Source organism: Mustela erminea, chromosome 18 (assembly GCF_009829155.1).
Source record: "Mustela erminea isolate mMusErm1 chromosome 18, mMusErm1.Pri, whole genome shotgun sequence".
In the NCBI taxonomy this organism is placed as follows: domain Eukaryota; kingdom Metazoa; phylum Chordata; class Mammalia; order Carnivora; family Mustelidae; genus Mustela; species Mustela erminea.
The window spans coordinates 59218948-59232716 of NC_045631.1; the positions used below are offsets into that span (position 1 = coordinate 59218948).

Sequence of the window (13769 nt, forward strand, 5' to 3'; positions counted from 1 at the left end):
GCGGAGGTTGAGCTATGGAAACAATTAAACAGAAATTAAATCTAATTCATTTACACTCCGAGCACAAAGTGGATCATGTAGGCTTTTTCTCTCTCTCCTCTTCTTGCCTTGGCGTTAGAGAGGACTATTATGGGAAATTAATCACAAGGCAAAGCAATGAAAGTGATCTATCACTCGTTAAAGGCACCAACGGACTATATAAAACCTCTCAGAGCAGCTGGAGAATTTAGAGGTGAGGCTGTTGGTGAGACGGGGGAGGCCAGGGAAAGAGGGGGCGCCAGCCCGAAGCCCCCCGGCTGGCCGGGCCAAGGCCCCCCTTCCTGTGGACAGAGGCCTGTCTGTGCAGTTCACACCCGGGCCGGGAAATGCAGCGGGAGGGTCCCTGGAGTGCGGGAGGGCTCGGGGCTGGTGGTGTGTGGGTGAGCTGGCTCGGTTTTCACCTTTTCTCCCGACAGTGGAAGGGCAGGGCTCAGAGGACAAGCCCTGGAAGGATGACCTTCCCTCCCTGAGTGAAGTTAGAACAAGGCAGGCCTCAGTCTCCCCACGGCAGGAGCTGTGGGTGACATGGCCTGCCCCGCCCCGCCGCCCCCCACAAGCCGTGCCGAGGATCCAGTGAGGAAAGGACAGAGCAGAGCAGCCACGCGGCTGGCACCAGGCCCGGTGAGTCGCGCTCCTGGTTCCCTGCTTTCAAGAGAAACAATCTGGAAAATCATTTTCCCATCGTCGCAGGGTGGAGACAGCACGAATGGAATGAAGGGAGACCCGGGGCGGCCGGGGCAAAGGAGAGACGCGCGGGGAGGAGGGAGCCGGCTCGGGAGCGGCGCCTCAGGGTGCTGGGCCGGGACGAGCCGGAGAAGCCCACCAGGCCCCCACAACAGATCTTCCTAACCAAGCAGCTTGGAGGTCGGGGCGAAGGCTGAGCTTTGAACTCGGCATGGAACAGGAAGGAGCAGGGCCGCTTCTACTCCACTCCCTTCCTGAAGGGCAGAGAGCCCTCTGGGCAGATGGGGCTGTCCCTGGGAGCCCAGGCGCCCCACTGCCGCCCCAGGGCTCGCTCACGGCACGGACGCCTCCCGCCAAGCTCGCAGGCAGGTGCCAGGGGACAGGCGGCCGGAAGGGGAAAGCAAAGCAGGAGAGGCGAGCCAGGTGACGGGCAAGAAAAGGCGCGCCCAGCAGTCTCCTGAAACTGCACGTTACTCCATCGCAGCCCTGACTTCACGGCCCAGCCAGCCCAGAGCCGGGCCCAGGGAACCCAGCCCCTCACAGAACGGAAGGGACAGGGAGGGGCCTGTGCTCCGGGGCTCAGCCCCGTCTCCTGCATCAGCCGCCGTCCCCTGCACACACCCTCCCCACTCTGTGCTCAGGAGACAGGGGCGGCCGTCTCTTCCCTGGACTGGCCTCCCCTTTACCTCTCCTGTCTGTGTGGTCAGAATCACCCTGGAGCGTGTGCAGGACAGCACGAACCTTGTCCGAGAAATAAAAGTCTGGCCGTGGCTCCTGGGAGGTCCTGTCCGAGGGCGGGCCTGTCCACAGAGCGTCTTCATTGACCTGGGGGCCGTGGGCTGCGTGGTACCCGGTCGACTCTGGAGCGGTTGCACGCTGAGGTCAGCCACCGTGTGCTCAGGGCTGCCTGAGACCCAGGAAAGACGGGCGCCAAGGCTCAGGGGCGTGCCGTGATCAGCAACACACTGTGCACGTTCTGCTGTCGTTCTGAACAGCTCAGCTCCGTCCACGCAGCTCCCCGGGGAGAGGACTCCTGGCCCTGATCTCTCTGGCCCCGGCCCCGGCCCCACGCACCTCCTCCCTCTGCTGATTTCCGCCTGTGTCCTTCCTCTGTAATGGACTGTCCTCCCGGGAGCATAGGGCTTGGCTGAGCTCTGAGTCCTTCTAGCGAATGAGGGAGCCAGCGGGTGGTCTCAGGGGGCCCTGAATGGCAGGGGGGCCCAGGGCATATCGGAAGACCCTCCCATGGGGGTCTGGGGGGCTTGGGTGGTGAAGCATCTTCCTTCGGCTCAGATCATGACCCCGAGGTCCTAGGCATAAGCCCCGTGTCGGCCCCCTGCTCGCTGGGGAGTCTGCTTCTCCCTCTCCCTCTGACCCCCGCTCATGCTCTCTCAGGCAAATATATAAAATTATTTTTTAAAAAGACGACGACTCCCCCATGCAGTTGAGGAAAGCGAGGCACCACCCAGAACGTGCAGGCCCGGGCCGCGGGACGCAGGCTTGGACAGCGCCCCACCCTGGCCAGCGCCTGCCCCTCAGGCTTCCTCCTCACTTCCGCCCCCGGGGAGGGGCTCACCGGCCGTGCGTCCAAAGCAGGACAGGCAGGCTCTGCCCTGCGCAGGCCGAGTGAGCGCGGAGACCGCGGTGGTTCCTCCCATCCAGAGACGGGGCGGGGGGGGGGGGGGGGGGGGAGCAGAGCCGCTGCCAAGGGCTTCTGTCTCCCGGACAGCAGTGGGGTGAAAAGGAGCGTGTTGGGCTGAGATCGGGAGCAGCCTCAGGCCAGAGCAAAGAAACTGCCCCCCCCACCCCAAGTCCCTGGCAGGAACCAGGAACACAAACTCAAACCGTCTGCGCTGACCTCAGCGCCCCAGAAGCCGGCCAGCAGCCAGCCTCCTCCAGGCCGTCTGATGACGGCCAGAGCCTCCGTGTTCACGCGGGCAAGGTCTCCGGACCCACAGAGAGGGCGGCGCTCGAGTCACACTCCGCTCGTCCCTTCACAGCAGGTCCGGCCAGGGGCCCACTGCTCACCCCGACTCTTCCACACCCGCTGGTGCAGGCACACACACTCACATGTGTACGTCTGCTCACGCAATATACCAACGCCGTGTCTGCACACACACGAACACACACGCACATACGCGTCCAGACACACATGCAGGCATGTGTGCACAGGTGCACACACAGATACACACACTTGCTCAGGGCCTTCCCGTGCCCTGTGGACAGCAGGGAGCCCGGGGCCAGGGCCGGCCAAAGGAACAGCAAAGGAGTAGCCGGCTGTCCGGGGTGGAGGTTAAAGGGACAATTCCCCAAACGGCGGACAAGCAAGTCAGCTCAGCCCTCCTGCCTAGAACCCAAGATTCCCAGAGCAGGACGGTGCCTGGAGACCCCCAGCCCCCTCCATTAGCAAACGGGAAAGCCACCAGAAGCCATGAGGCTGGGCCAGGGCCCCGCAGCCGGGAAACCAACTAGACCAGGCATCGCCACCCACACGCTCCCCCAGGGACAGGCAGTGTGGAGGCTCCTGGCAGGCAGCGGCGTCCTGCTCCTTGCCCCTTCCTCTACGGGCAGACCTGCCCTACGCCCCTTGGCTCCTCGGCTCCGGGCGTGCCGACCGCAGCAGCCACTCCGAGCAGAGGGGTCCCAGGCCTGCCGGCCTGCATTCACGATTGCTGGGAACCCGTTTCCCGTGACGTGGCAGCAGTGTGGTATGGTTTCGAGACACAACCCCATGTAAGCAGATAATCAGCGTATGCGTCCTTCCCGGCGACGGCACCATTCACGCAACTGCCTAACCGCTGTCCCGCGCGGGGGCCCGAGGCCGTCTCAGGACTTGCGCGCTGCCTGCAGACACAAGCGCCCTCAGACGGGGCATTTTTAGCAACTCCCGTGCTCCGTTATTCCCTGAAGCGCGATGGCAGGATGCCTGGGCACCCCCATTTTATAATTCATCACACACCAGCAGAACCCACCAGACAAAGAACACCTTGAGCAGTGAGCGCTTTTCCACAGCCCTACCAGGACTCTAGGTCTGTGATTCCTCCATTTACTCCTCCACTAATATAAATAAGTGAATGATTTCCGGTCATTAAAAATCCAGTATAGTTTAACCTTTAATTGCACCGCCGAACAAATGCCCTTTACCGTGAAGTCGACGTCTGGGCGTTCGCGGGACGGGACCGCACCAGGAACAGGGCCGAAGCCCTCCCACTTCTCTCCCACCGCCGGAGCCCCGACCTCAGCCACGGGGGTGAGGGAGGGGTCGGCCCCAGAAACGGAATGTGGACGTGGGAAAGACTTCTAACACGTGTGTGTGCCCCTGACGTGGGCAAGTGTCTCAGGCCCTATGCTCTTTCCACACTCCCAACACCCGTCTGGAAACTGTCCTGACCTCAGAGGCGCCGAGCAGCCTGGCCCTGCAACTGAGAGCGGAAAGGGTCCTCCTGGCCACGAGTTCCTGACTCTGTGAGCCGACATCAGGGCAAGAAGCCCTGTGGGGCCACCTGCTATGAACTGAATGTGTGTGTCCCCCCAGGAATGTGTGTGTCCTGCCGCTGGGGCCTTGGGGGATGACTGGGTCCTGAGGGGGGACCCACACGACAGGGTCAGTGCCCACAGAGGAAGAGACGGCGTCTCTCTGCCAGGGAGGACACAGCAAGAAGCCTGCGCACCAGGCAGAGGGCCGGCACCAGACACCAAATCTGCGAACACCTTGACCTTGGACCTCCCAGCACCGCGAGAAATCAGCGCTCAGTGTCCAAGCTGCCCCATCTCCGGTACTCCTGTTGCAGCGGCCGGCACCGGCTGAGACACCCCGCAAGTTACCTTTGATCTGTCTGTCCCCCAGCTGTTCTCAGGATGCATTTCGGTCCCTTAAGAGCTCTTCTGTCATCTTGAAGTCAGGTCTTCCCACCCAGACACACATCCCACCTTCCCGAGAGGTACTGGGGTTCACCTCGGGGATGCTGGAGCCCAGCTACAGGCAAGAGAGCACCATCGGTTGGAGTTTACCCAAAGGGAGGGCCACGTTATGTAACGAGCTTCTTGAGTGACCGTCCCCTTGGTCCTGAGAACCTTGGACGAGCCCTGCTCACACAGCCAGGGCCCACCTGCTCCCAGAAGCCCCAGCAGCTCCCCAGCTCCCCTCGGTGCACCCCCGCCCCTGCCAGCATCCCCCGGCATTACTTCCTGGGCATGCGTGTTCTCTTGCATTAAACGCTGAGCTGCTTGAGGCCAAGAACTGTCTCTAACACAGTTCCGCGGCCCTGCCCTGCCCCCCAGAGTGACTGACAGAAAGTGCTCTGAGCCAGTGATGGGGACGGGAAGAGCAGGGAGAAGCAAGGCTGCCGGTGGCACCTCCGCTCCCTCATCCCGGGGAGACTGTGTTCCTTGAACCCCTCCCCCCGGGGAAGCTGGGACGTCCGGGCCAGAGACTTCGCGCTGCACGCATCTCGCGGACAGAGACGGAACCCAGACTCGGATGTCGGAGGGGACCGAGGAGACACACCCAGGGGCCGCAGCTTCACCCCTCCGGGGCTACGGGAATGGGGGGCAGAGCGGCGCCCTATCTCTGTGTCCCCCACATCCTGCAGTAACCGATTTCCAGACATGGAAGTAACAGATCGTAACAGAAAGTGTAAGCGTTTCATCCAGCACTTCCACTGCTGGGTACAGACCCAAAATAACCGAAGTCGGGTCTCGAGATGTTTAGGTACCGTGTTCATAGCAGCGTTCTTCCCGGTAGCCGAGAGGAGGAAGAGGGCTGTGTCCACTGACGGGGAAAGGAGGCCCCCACGATGGATGGTGCCAGCCCTAAACAGAGCTCTGACACCCGCTCCCGCACAGGCGGGCCTCGAGCGACGTCAGCTGGGCACAAAAGGACAAACACTCTAGGAGGCCACTTACACGAGACCCTTAGAGTGGTCAGATTCAGAGAGGCAGGAAGTAGGATGGGGGGTGCTGGGGGCCGGGGGAGGGATGAGGAGCTGGTGTTTAATGGGGAGCAGAGTCTCAGTTTGGGACGATGACAAGGTTCTGGGCGTGATGGTCCCATAGCAACGCAAATGTGCCTGAGGCCACTGGACTGTGCACCAGCAACGGTGGACAGAGTCAGTTTTAGGTTGCGTGTATTTTGCCCCAATTTTCTGTAAGTTTAAATGTGTTCAAGCATGTCAGGAAGTGTCACCAGGGACCCCTGCTGGGGTCCAGCGTGTTCACCGGCCTCGCCAGAGTGCACCGCCGGCCCTGTTCTCGCTGAGTCCTCACGGGGGTGGAGGGGCGAGGGAGCTCTCCGGGGTCCCTTTCATAAGGACGCTAGCCCCATTGGGAGGTGACCTCTCACCTCCCAATATCATCACCCTGGGGTTATGACCGCACCGTAAGAATTGGGGGTTGGTCACACTCAGTCCCTTACATTTTAGCAAGAGGCCGTTGTTCTCATCACTGACTTGGTCTCTCCAGAGTCCAGTGTCCCCAACAGCTGATGAGAGAGAGGGGTGACCAAGGAAAGCACTTACTCATTCGATCGGGAGCCACTGAGTCCCGGGCTGAGGCCCAGATGCCGGGAGCACGACCGGGAGAAGACAGCGGCCTGCCAGTGGGGCCTGGACAGCACGGACCAAACACGACTGAGGAAAGGCACGTGATCCGAGTCAGGCCGTCCGAGCCCCTGCCGCTTGCGGACTGCCCTTTGTCTGGGAAGGGACAATGCGAGGCCAGCACCTGCGCCGCTCGGCTCCCACGGTCTCCGCAGCCCCACCTTCCGCTCCCCTCTTGGCTTCAGGGTCACCGAACAAATAGCCAGGCACACCTGCGGGGTCACAGGGCTGCACCCCTTGGGCACAGAGGCGCTGTCCTGGGAGACAAAAGCCTGGGACTTGAGTCCTGCTCTTCTGACTCCCTTGATGCTTTTCCCTTCTGGGCCTCAGTTTCCCCACCGTTAAACCAGGGAGTTGGACTGAATGATCTCCAGACCCCCATTCCGCGATCAGGGGCCTCCCACCCCTTTCCCAGGGAGGGGGACTCAGGATCCCAGTTCTGGGCTGATACAACGGTTCGGCTCTCCGTCTGGATAAAAGGGACTGTGACAGGAAGGACTGTGTACAGCGACGTTCAGGCAGGGTTGTCAACTGTGGGTTCTGAGCCAGTTCCCTAGAACCGGGATTTACAGCCGGTCTCGCAATGAGGCCGGCACGAATCGGATGGAGCCTCCCCGAGCCCGAGCCCGGCGCCCCAGCCTCCCAGACACGACAACGAAACACCTTCGTTCTCAGGGCCAGCACAGGGGACTTCCCTGGATTTCCATGGGGTGACATCCCAGAAACGTGCAGCCACAGCTCCCTCCCCAGACACCCACTTCAGCTGGGGAAAGGTGCTGCCAGCCCCAGAGGCGTGTGGGATACATGTCCGAACACTGCTGCCGGCCGCGCACGATGCGGAGCAAACACAGGGCAGCGGCACTTCTGGAGGTGACCACCTCTGCGGGGGGAGCCGTGTGAGGGCAGCCCGTTTGCCTGGTGCCTCAGAGCAGACAGCCCCCCACACACAGTACCCCCAGGCGCCACGTGCTCAGGGTCTACAGGGACAGGGATGACCAGGACTCCCGCCCACTGCTTACCATCACACAAGCACCTGCCGCGGGGCCTCAGGAGTGGTCTCCTGGTGGCTAAGCACGGAAAGGGCCTCATCCACCTCACCGGGCGCCCCTGCAAGTCAGGGTTTCTCAACCTCAGCACGATGGGCATTTGGGGATCCCAAAGGGCAGGGCCTGTCCTGGGCACCGTAAGGGGGAGTATCCCTGACCTCTGCCCTCAAGGTGCCAGAGTGCCACCACCATCCTCTAAGCCACAACCACTGAAGATGTCTCCAGGCACTGCCAGACATTCCTGGGGGCGGGGGGCTAGATCACCCTCCGGTGGGTGACGCAGCCACAGAGCTGAGGGCCGGGACGTCAGGTGGCAGGAGCTATTGGGCCACCGCCTACCCAGGGAGGTGGACGCCAGGACCCCCGCCACGCTCCACGGCCCCAGGTCATGCTGACTCAGATTCGCCAAGTTCCAGATGAGTTGACCAGAAAGGGAGTAAGACCGCTGTCCTCAACTCTAGGACTGCGACCCCAGCCTCGCCGGAGGGCCCTGACCCGTGGAGCTCAGCCGCACTCCCTCACCAACAGGACACGACCGCCCACACCTCTGCCGTGCCTCATGTCACACGTGTCAGCTGAAAAGCTCTCGTGTCTGCCGGCAGCTTCATGTCTAGAGGCACTTGGCTGGGCTTCTGTGGGAAGTGCATTATCATCTCAATCATTATCGATTTTCCAAGCTTGGATTTTTATAATGCGAATCTCTTTTCTTGTCTGAGTATATACCCTGAGTGTATAAATTTCAAATCAAGAGCTAAAGACTCATTTTTACTTAGAGTTTTGACACAATCTCTTGAGATAACTGGTAAAACACTGGGTCCGTCCCCCACTCGGGATGGACTTCGCTGACCTGCAGCTGGAAGAGAAGCCCAAGGAGGCTGGACTCATTAGGTCACCACAGCTGCTGAAACACCGGCCTTCGCACCTCATGTCCATCCAGGTGGCCACGCTCGAAGGCCGGCCTCCGCACAGGAACTGAGGCCACGGCTGCCTCCAGGCCAGGGCTCTGGCGTCTTGTGGCTCCCAGCATCCTTTAGTCACTGCCAGGCACAGGGCTGCACCATCCCCCCTGCACCGCAACCAACCCCTTCCCCGGAAGTGACAGGCATCACGGCCACCCACAGTCCCTCAGAATGAGCCCTGGGAGCAGGGAAGCAGGGGAGTGCAGCCCCCGGCAGTTCAGCCACAGCTTGGTGCCACGAAGGGGAGCGCGTCCCCATGGAGGTGAGCGGCAGCCTCAGTCAGGGGGGAGGGGCGGCACTCACAGGGCTGGTGATGAGGCCAGCCCTGTCCACGACACCAGACTGTGGCATGGAGCCAAGTGACTGCCTTCCCCAAGGAAGGGGACGCCAGGACGGTCAGCCATAGTCTGTCACCTTCCCTGGGGATTAAGCCCCAGGAGTTACACGGGCACCATGGCCAGGCACGGACCGCACGATGACAGGAGAGTGGCCTAGATGCCCGGCCGGGAGGCGGCCCCCAGCACCACTACGAAACTGGCTCACAAAATAAGTGTGTGACCTGCAGAGAGTGGAGGCTGGTCGCGGCGGGGCCGCCGGCAGAGGCAAATGGCGGCAGAGGTGGGAGGAAGAGGAGGCTGGGGCTGGTTCTGCCACGGCTCAACTAGGCCTGGCGGCTGCACACTAAACGGACACCGCCTCCTTCCAGGGCTCTGCCGCCCCGCACGTATGATGCAAACGGTCACGGTCCTGGGGAAGCGAGCATGCCTTGTTCCCCGCAGAGGGCTCTGCGCACACAGGGCCTCACTCCGTGTGATGCCAGCCTAGCCCCTCCGGCGGGAGCACTGCAGCCACAGCAAGGCCTCGGGCACAGGGGGACCCACCACGGGCAGACTCACAGGTGCCTGCCCACCCCAAGATCAGGAATCCCCCTCCCCAGCCACGGCCCTGTGCATCCTGAGCCTGCCCTCTCCTCCCCTGCAGGACCGTGTCTCTTCCCAGCCCCGCTCCCGGTTCGCTCTGTGCCCGGGTCAGCCCCTCTTCTCGGGCCCCCACCTGCGCCTGGGGACTCGGAGGGCTCCCACCACCTCCTTCCCGCCAGGACCAGGAAGCCAGCTTGCTGGCAACCGTGACCTTCTTTTTCTTCTCTCTTCTTTCCACGCAACTGCCCTTCTGGGAGAGGGACGAAAAGCCAGGTCTTCTGGGAACACCCATCCTGCCATCGCGGACTACAGAACCCACCAGCCCTGAGGTCCGAAGGCGAGGCGGGACACCACGGGGAGCGCGCCTGAGCCTGGTGGGGCTGCCGGGCCACCAGATCTGCGTTTTTGTGCTCTCCCCACCCCCTGCCCCTCCCCCCAGCCCAGTCCCTCTCACATCTATTTCCGTGGTGGATCAGTGTGCCTCTGTTTCCCAACCCAGGGCTTACGTATGTGCATTTCTGTACGCCGCTGCCACCACAGAGCCTCTGAGCCATGCGAATGGCACCTTATGGCGATCTAGGACTCCTCCATCTGCTTGCATGTTCCCCACTTCCCCTTAATAACCTGTTTTAGGGGAAGCGGTACATGCAGCAGATGATACCACTTTATTTTTGCAAACCCAGTTGGTCCTGGAGTGCTGGCAGCCACGATCATAGAGAGGGTGCCTGCCTCAGGCAGCACCTCGCGCCACCGGGCCAGGGGGCTCCGGGGAGGTGGTGCAGGGCGGGGGTCCCAGCCGAGCGACACACAAAATCCTGTCCCCCCTTCTGCCTGCTCAGTGTCTGCTTCAGGTTGAACTGTGTCTTCTCCCCAACTTACAAAAAAAAAAAAAAAAAAAAAAAGATATGATGAAGTCCTAACTCCTAGTACCTTTGAATCCAACCTTATTTAAAAACAGAGTCTTGGGGTAGCTGGGTGACTCAGTGGGTTAAAGCCTCTGCCTTCGGCTCAGGTCATGATCGCAGGGTCCTGGGATCAAGCCCTGCATTGGGCTCCCCGCTCAGCGGGGAGCCTGCTTCCGCCTCTCTCTCTCTGCCTGCCTCTCTGCCTACTTGTGATCTCTATCAGATAAATAAATAAAATCTTTTAAAAAAATAAAAAATAAAAACAGAGTCTTTGCAAATAAGATATAACTTTAAAGGAGGTCATGTTGGGGTAGGGTGGGCATCCGATCCACTAGGACGGTGTCCTTACAAGCAGGGGAGAAGACACACAGACGCACAGGGAGGAGATGGAGTGAGGCGGCCCCGAGCCCTGGGGCCCCACAGACTGCCGGCAGCCCCAAGGAGCCAGAGGGGCGTGGAGGGCTTCTCCTCCCGAGGTTTCAGGAGGAGTGGGTCCTCCCGACACCTCCCCGCCGTGGGCTCTGTCCCCTGCTACACACAGGGTGACGTCCCCAGCACCTCTCCTTCCCACCTGTGCCTTTACAGGGACGGGGAGGGGGTCTATTTCCACTGCGCCCTCAGTCCCCTGGGCCTCGGGGCAGGTGCTCAATGGGGACCTGGCAGGATGAAGGTGGGTGCGCGGACTCAGGTAGCACCGTGAGCAGGTGCACGTGGGCAGGAGCGCGTCACTCAGGCCAACCCCAGCCTCCTGCTTCCCAGACCTCACGGGAGCCCCACGGACACTCCTGCCTACGAGGCTCACTCTCAGTCCCGTGAAGGGCGCGCCCAGGATCTTAGACATGGATGTTTCCTCTTAGACATGGATGTTTCCTCTGAGTCTACAGTTATTTCAGAATAAAAAGCCTTAAAGAAAAAAAAAAAAAGCCCATTTTCTTTTTATTTTGACAAGATGCCGCAAAGCCCAACAGGGGTCTGCCCCTTCCTGTCCCATCACCTGGCTCCCAGGCAGCCCCCAGGCAGCCCTGAGGTTCGGGAAGCAAAGTCTGACCCCCGGTAAGAGGGGAAGAGAAGCCGGAGAGCGGTCACTTCGAACCTACTCTTCCAACAGTCACGACACCAGCTCTCTGCTCGCAAGAGAGGCTCAGGTGCCCAGTGGGAGCGGAGGCGGCCCAGCCGGCCACCAGCGAGGTGCCCAGTGCCGGAGGTGGCCGACGCAAAAATGCACAGGGCAGTGGGCACCAAGGTGGCCCGAGAAAGGGAGGTGGGGGCTTGGTGTAAGGTCAGGGGAGGCAAGTGGCCACCAACTCAGTGGAGGACCCAAGTCTGTGCAAGAAGAGAGACCTCGCATCAGAGATGGCGAACCAGACCTTCAGACACCCCTGCAGGAGATGCTGGGGGACACCCAGGGGCATTCCTGGCGCAGGGAAGAGGGAGAAAGAAACCGAGCCCAGGACACAGTTCATCCCCAACAGAGGGGAGACGGCGCCCCTGGCGACTCTGGAACAGGGCAGCGAGCCACAGATGGGTGCTAAACCCAGCTCACCACCTGTTCCTGCAAACCGTGTTGCTGGAGCTCAGCCGTATTCGTTCTTTATGTCTGATCTGTGACAGCTTTCGTGCCCACGTCCGAGGGCCGTTGCCATGACACAGACCCTCTGGCCCTCAAAGACGGACTACCTGGCCCTTGACAGGACGCTTGCAAAGCCCTGCTCTGAACATCCTGACCGCACAGGAGCGAGACGGAACTGGAACAAAGCCCAGGGAGGGGGTTTTTGTAACGGGAGCCCAAGACTGCACGCACCCCACAGAGAGGAGGAACAGGCCAGCCGCATCTGCTACCCACCCTGGAGAGAAACTTCAGCGGCGAAGTCAGGGCACTTGGCCAGCCCAGGAGGCCAAGCTAGGGGAGGCGCCGGCACGGAGCGCCCGACTCACCTGTGATCCTGGGGAGGGAACGCACCAGGCAGCGGCGGGACACTCCTGATGTGATTCAGGACGGGAAGCCAAACGAAGGGAATTCCAGAATAAAGATAAAAGTCCAAATGGCCGGGGCGCCTGGGGGGCTCACTCAGTTAAGGGTCGGCCTTCAGCTCAGGCCATGCTCTCAGGGTCCTGGATGGAGTCCCAGCCAGGCTCTCTGCTCAGCGGGGAGTAAGCTTCTCCCTCTGCCCCTCCCCCAACTCTCTCTCTCTCTCTCTCTCTGAAATAAATAGAATCTTTAAAAAAAAAAAAAAAAAAGACACAAGTGACCAGAACACCCTGAAATGAAGACCAAAGTTAGGGAAACTGACACGTACAACCAATTCTCCAAGCAGCCAACAAGGGTGACTGGTCAACACCCAGCCGGGGACCCTTGCCCCTCGGGCTCTTGCTCTGGGCACCCCATGGTCCCATCCACAGAGCCGGCCTCGACCCATTCGCCAAATCCCACTCAGCTGTCCATGGCCCTCCGTCTGCAAAGGGCAGGGGTGCGGGGCCGAGTCCGGCCCCTCGGCCCTTGGGTCTTGTGCATCAAGACGGCCAGCGGCCCCTCCTGCCACGGGGTGGGGTGGGGGTGGGGGGCTGAGACAAGCCACTGCTCGGTGTGCCTGCTTCAGAGGAGGGGCGGGTGGCAGCTCCCCACGCCATATACCTCACCCTGTCGCCACCCCAGCCCTCTGCTCGCTGTGAACACAGCCCCGCACACTCACCGTCCCAGCACCATGGACGGGCCCAGCCCCACAGCAGACTATGAAATAAATGTCCATGGGCAGGAACCAACCCTGCCTTACCCCGCTTCATGCCTCAGCCTGGCACGTAGCACTCACTCACCTGGGCCTGAGTTGCCAATATTTTATTTTAGGTTGTGATGGAACCCTACCCATGAAATTCAGCACCAAGAGGCAAGCCAGCCCTGCAGGTCGTTCCTGCAAGCCAGGGCAGGAGAGACAAGGGTGGATGATGGTCTGTCCCAGGGGCTCACTCGTTCACGTAACCATTCCGTGCTGGCCTGTGTGCGCCCCGGGGCTTCAGACATAACCCTCAGGGTATAATGTCCAGGTAGGCAGTTATAGCACAGCGCACCCTAGTGAGGTGTGTGCAAAGGTCAGGGGGCCACAGAGGTTGGGGCCTTTCTGAGCTTGGGGAGCAGCTCCCCTAAGGACATCTGCATTTCAAAAGAGGGTCCATTCTCAGGGGCAGACTCCAAGCAGCAAGGGGGTTTGGTGGGGAGCTGGGCGGGGAGGGGAGCAGGACTAAGGCTCTTGCGGAGAGGAAGAAAGAACCAGCATGTTCCCCACAGGTGACGCACAGAGAAGCACCACGGTCATTTCCAAGACCCCAGACCCTATCTCTCCGTCCCCAGCAGTCTGTGCCTTCATCTAGGGGAAGGGGCTTCGTGCTGCCAGCTAGGCACCCTGCTAAGGGGTCGGGGGAGGGCAAGGGGGGGTGAGGAGGCCGCAGTGGGCGCGGAGGAGGGAGGCACCGGGAGCAGGTGGGGCCGCGGGGCTGGCGGCCACCAGGCCCCGCACCAGCCTCGGCATCCCGCGCGCCACAGCTGCCGCACTTTGAAGCAACCAGGGAAGGACAAGCATCCTGCAAATCTAGAGCGCGTGACGGCTGGCTGCTTCGGGGCTCAGCC

The 13769-nt window shown here is 61.2% G+C and overlaps 1 protein-coding gene across 7 annotated transcripts in view; it reads right to left on the bottom strand.

The window, feature by feature from the left end:
* Positions 1-13769, bottom strand: part of RBFOX3 (RNA binding fox-1 homolog 3) — a 397113-nt gene that overhangs the window by 325574 nt on the left and 57770 nt on the right. The window contains exon 1 of one of the 7 annotated variants that reach the window (XM_032320545.1): positions 6137-6174. The exons of 4 other annotated variants lie outside the window; for them this stretch is intronic. The gene's annotated coding sequence lies outside the window, so the exon portion shown is untranslated. Of the gene's footprint in view, positions 1-1464; positions 1722-4548; positions 4672-6136; positions 6175-13769 lie in introns of those variants that run through there. 2 more of the 7 variants (XM_032320547.1, XM_032320544.1) reach the window with 2 other exon arrangements.